Genomic DNA, 6000 nt, shown 5'->3' on the forward strand with positions numbered 1-6000 from the left:
GACCCTAGCGATCCCCACAGCCTCTCGACCCCATCGCACTTACCCACATTTGTGCATGATCCCCGCGCGCAACCTGTAGCATACGCAGAGCTGCCCTACCAGGTGTTCAGCACCTCAAAAGACCGCTTGGCACCTACACCACCCGTCCGGTTTTGTCTGCTGCATCGGAAGCTCCAGCCCGGCTTGCACGAGTGTCCGGAACATAAATTACCACCGTCGTGGCGTTTCTCACGCGGACGAGAAATAAATTACCGATTGCAAAAAGCAGCAGCAACAGCCCTCAGCCTCCATGGCGGCGCGGCCACCAGAATGGAGTATGCGGCGCTGTTCCACATCTCCCTCAAGAAGAGAGGGATGGCGTCGCTTTGGTATCTGTGGGGTTTGAACCCACGCAGACTGTAATGTCTAGCGGATCTTAAGTCCGCCCCCTTAGACCACTCGGGCAAGATACCAGGCCAAATCGACCAAAACGCACTCACTCCGACGCGCCCTTTTTCTAGCGACCCTAGCGACCTCCACAGCCTCTCGACCCCATCGCACTTACCCACATTTGTGCATGATCCCCGCGCGCAACCTGTAGCATACGCAGAGCTGCCCTACCAGGTGTTCAGCACCTCAAAAGACCGCTTGGCACCTACACCACCCGTCCGGTTTTGTCTGCTGCATCGGAAGCTCCAGCCCGGCTTGCACGAGTGTCCGGAACATAAATTACCACCGTCGTGGCGTTTCTCACGCGGACGAGAAATAAATTACCGATTGCAAAAAGCAGCAGCAACAGCCCTCAGCCTCCATGGCGGCGCGGCCACCAGAATGGAGTATGCGGCGCTGTTCCACATCTCCCTCAAGAAGAGAGGGATGGCGTCGCTTTGGTATCTGTGGGGTTTGAACCCACGCAGACTGTAATGTCTAGCGGATCTTAAGTCCGCCCCCTTAGACCACTCGGGCAAGATACCAGGCCAAATCGACCAAAACGCCCTCACTCCGACGCGCCCTTTTTCTAGCGACCCTAGCGACCCCACAGCCTCTCGACCCCATCGCACTTACCCACATTTGTGCATGATCCCCGCGCGCAACCTGTAGCATACGCAGAGCTGCCCTACCAGGTGTTCAGCACCTCAAAGACCGCTTGGCACCTACACCACCCGTCCGGTTTTGTCTGCTGCATCAGAAGCTCCAGCCCGGCTTGCACGAGTGTCCGGAACATAAATTACCACCGTCGTGGCGTTTCTCACGCGGACGAGAAATAAATTACCGATTGCAAAAAGCAGCAGCAACAGCCCTCAGCCTCCATGGCGGCGCGGCCACCAGAATGGAGTATGCGGCGCTGTTCCACATCTCCCTCAAGAAGAGAGGGATGGCGTCGCTTTGGTATCTGTGGGGTTTGAACCCACGCAGACTGTAATGTCTAGCGGATCTTAAGTCCGCCCCCTTAGACCACTCGGGCAAGATACCAGGCCAAATCGACCAAAACGCCCTCACTCCGACGCGCCCTTTTTCTAGCGACCCTAGCGACCCCACAGCCTCTCGACCCCATCGCACTTACCCACATTTGTGCATGATCCCCGCGCGCAACCTGTAGCATACGCAGAGCTGCCCTACCAGGTGTTCAGCACCTCAAAAGACCGCTTGGCACCTACACCACCCGTCCGGTTTTGTCTGCTGCATCGGAAGCTCCAGCCCGGCTTGCACGAGTGTCCGGAACATAAATTACCACCGTCGTGGCGTTTCTCACGCGGACGAGAAATAAATTACCGATTGCAAAAAGCAGCAGCAACAGCCCTCAGCCTCCATGGCGGCGCGGCCACCAGAATGGAGTATGCGGCGCTGTTCCACATCTCCCTCAAGAAGAGAGGGATGGCGTCGCTTTGGTATCTGTGGGGTTTGAACCCACGCAGACTGTAATGTCTAGCGGATCTTAAGTCCGCCCCCTTAGACCACTCGGGCAAGATACCAGGCCAAATCGACCAAAACGCACTCACTCCGACGCGCCCTTTTTCTAGCGACCCTAGCGACCTCCACAGCCTCTCGACCCCATCGCACTTACCCACATTTGTGCATGATCCCCGCGCGCAACCTGTAGCATACGCAGAGCTGCCCTACCAGGTGTTCAGCACCTCAAAAGACCGCTTGGCACCTACACCACCCGTCCGGTTTTGTCTGCTGCATCGGAAGCTCCAGCCCGGCTTGCACGAGTGTCCGGAACATAAATTACCACCGTCGTGGCGTTTCTCACGCGGACGAGAAATAAATTACCGATTGCAAAAAGCAGCAGCAACAGCCCTCAGCCTCCATGGCGGCGCGGCCACCAGAATGGAGTATGCGGCGCTGTTCCACATCTCCCTCAAGAAGAGAGGGATGGCGTCGCTTTGGTATCTGTGGGGTTTGAACCCACGCAGACTGTAATGTCTAGCGGATCTTAAGTCCGCCCCCTTAGACCACTCGGGCAAGATACCAGGCCAAATCGACCAAAACGCCCTCACTCCGACGCGCCCTTTTTCTAGCGACCCTAGCGACCCCACAGCCTCTCGACCCCATCGCACTTACCCACATTTGTGCATGATCCCCGCGCGCAACCTGTAGCATACGCAGAGCTGCCCTACCAGGTGTTCAGCACCTCAAAGACCGCTTGGCACCTACACCACCCGTCCGGTTTTGTCTGCTGCATCGGAAGCTCCAGCCCGGCTTGCACGAGTGTCCGGAACATAAATTACCACCGTCGTGGCGTTTCTCACGCGGACGAGAAATAAATTACCGATTGCAAAAAGCAGCAGCAACAGCCCTCAGCCTCCATGGCGGCGCGGCCACCAGAATGGAGTATGCGGCGCTGTTCCACATCTCCCTCAAGAAGAGAGGGATGGCGTCGCTTTGGTATCTGTGGGGTTTGAACCCACGCAGACTGTAATGTCTAGCGGATCTTAAGTCCGCCCCCTTAGACCACTCGGGCAAGATACCAGGCCAAATCGACCAAAACGCCCTCACTCCGACGCGCCCTTTTTCTAGCGACCCTAGCGATCCCCACAGCCTCTCGACCCCATCGCACTTACCCACATTTGTGCATGATCCCCGCGCGCAACCTGTAGCATACGCAGAGCTGCCCTACCAGGTGTTCAGCACCTCAAAGACCGCTTGGCACCTACACCACCCGTCCGGTTTTGTCTGCTGCATCGGAAGCTCCAGCCCGGCTTGCACGAGTGTCCGGAACATAAATTACCACCGTCGTGGCGTTTCTCACGCGGACGAGAAATAAATTACCGATTGCAAAAAGCAGCAGCAACAGCCCTCAGCCTCCATGGCGGCGCGGCCACCAGAATGGAGTATGCGGCGCTGTTCCACATCTCCCTCAAGAAGAGAGGGATGGCGTCGCTTTGGTATCTGTGGGGTTTGAACCCACGCAGACTGTAATGTCTAGCGGATCTTAAGTCCGCCCCCTTAGACCACTCGGGCAAGATACCAGGCCAAATCGACCAAAACGCCTCACTCCGACGCGCCCTTTTCTAGCGACCCTAGCGATCCCCACAGCCTCTCGACCCCATCGCACTTACCCACATTTGTGCATGATCCCCGCGCGCAACCTGTAGCATACGCAGAGCTGCCCTACCAGGTGTTCAGCACCTCAAAAGACCGCTTGGCACCTACACCACCCGTCCGGTTTTGTCTGCTGCATCGGAAGCTCCAGCCCGGCTTGCACGAGTGTCCGGAACATAAATTACCACCGTCGTGGCGTTTCTCACGCGGACGAGAAATAAATTACCGATTGCAAAAAGCAGCAGCAACAGCCCTCAGCCTCCATGGCGGCGCGGCCACCAGAATGGAGTATGCGGCGCTGTTCCACATCTCCCTCAAGAAGAGAGGGATGGCGTCGCTTTGGTATCTGTGGGGTTTGAACCCACGCAGACTGTAATGTCTAGCGGATCTTAAGTCCGCCCCCTTAGACCACTCGGGCAAGATACCAGGCCAAATCGACCAAAACGCACTCACTCCGACGCGCCCTTTTTCTAGCGACCCTAGCGATCCCCACAGCCTCTCGACCCCATCGCACTTACCCACATTTGTGCATGATCCCCGTGCGCAACCTGTAGCATACGCAGAGCTGCCCTACCAGGTGTTCAGCACCTCAAAAGACCGCTTGGCACCTACACCACCCGTCCGGTTTTGTCTGCTGCATCGGAAGCTCCAGCCCGGCTTGCACAAAAGGAAGTTGGACTACGAGCTGTAAAGCTTGAAACACTTAAAGACGGCTTCGGGCCGAGATTGCAAAACCAAAAGTAAGATTGATTGAGTGAGTTTTAGCTTCTAGCCTGCCTACTATGCTCTCTTGTTGGCAAAAAGAAAAGCAAACATCTGTGGGAATCGAACCCACGACCTTCGAGTCAAAGACCCGGTACTAACCCACTAAGCAATACAGACTTGTGCAAAGTCATGGACACCCTACTCCTACATATGCAAATACTATGCACCCACCCGCGCATCCACGCAGCTTGAACATCCACACGCGCTCCCACGCGCTCGTCCTCATGCACACGCAGCCTGCGCGTCTCATCTTGAGCATTGGACGCCGCCACAAAGCCTCGCACACGCGCACACACACACACACGCACGCACACACAATGGCGCGCCAAGTGTGAAGCCACGCGCACGCATCACCCTTTAACACTCTCCCTTGATGCGCTGTGCCTGGCGTCTTAGTCGTCCATGCCGAGTCCAACGATAAACTGGCGGTGCTTGGGTCGTGCCAGCGCCTTGGTAAACCCGTCCGCGACCATCTCGTCTGTCGGCTTGTACTCAAGCACGATGATCTTGTCTTCCACCTTCTCGCGCAAGAAGTGATACTTCAGGTGGATGTGCTTCGTACGTGAGTGGTAAGCTGGGTTCTTGGCCAGCGCAATGCATCCTTGGTTGTCCTGGAATATTGTAGTAGCACCCACACACTCAGCCCCCACGTCCTTTAGTAGCTGACGCAGCCATACTGCCTCTTGGGTGGCATTGTATAAGGCCATATACTCTGCCTCCGTGCTCGATGTTGCCACTGTCGGTTGCCGCTTCGACTTCCACGAAATCGCACTCCCATTCAGGAAAAACACGTAGCCTGTAGTCGAGCGCCGAGTGTCCAGATCGCCTGCCCAGTTCGCATCCGCGTAGCCGAACAACTCTCCCTTGGTCCGGCCGTTGAACACAAGCCCCAAGTCTTGAGTCGTCTTCAAATACTTTAAAATCCTTTTTGCGGCCACCCAATGAGACTTGTTGTAGTACTCGCAAAACTTGGCCACTTCACCCACAGCTTGAGCAATGTCCGGACGGGTGCAAGTTGCGAGGTACATTAAAGCCCCCACCAACTCGCGGTACGGGTACTTAGGCGCGAAAACTTCGTCCTCCGAGGGTTTCACCAGTTTCGAGTTGCTATCCGCTGGTGTGTGCACTGCCTTGCAGTTTTCTACACCGAACTTTTCTGCGAGTCGCTGAATATACGCTCGTTGGTTCATGATAATGACCTTGCTCTCACGGTCGCGGTGGATCTCGATGCCGAGACAGTACTTTAGCTCACCGAGCTCCTTAATGCTGAACTCACGCTTCAGCGCCTCCTTGATCCCAGTAATATCTGCTTTCGTCTTGCTGAAGATCATGAGGTCGTCCACATAGACGACAATAATGCTGAACTTTGAGCCAGAACGCCGAACGTACACACACGGATCCGCCGCCGATCGACAAAAGCCTTGGCTTTCCAAGTGCTTATTCAGCTTGCTGTTCCATTGACGCGCCGCTTGCTTCGTGCCGTAAAGTGCTTGCATCAGCAAACACTTCTTAGTCGGGTTGCTTTGGTCCTCGAAACCATCTGGCTGGTCCATATAGAGTTCCTCGTCCACGTCACCGTATAGAAACGCGGTGTCAACATCCACGTTTTCAGCCTCCATGTCTTCCTCTGCAGCAATTGCCACAACCATGTTGATGGACTCCTTGCGTGCTACAGGAGCGAACGTCTCCGTGTAGTCAACTCCTGGGCGT

Source organism: Phytophthora cinnamomi (assembly GCF_018691715.1).
Source record: "Phytophthora cinnamomi strain GKB4 chromosome Unknown Contig1, whole genome shotgun sequence".
Classification (NCBI taxonomy): domain Eukaryota; phylum Oomycota; class Peronosporomycetes; order Peronosporales; family Peronosporaceae; genus Phytophthora; species Phytophthora cinnamomi.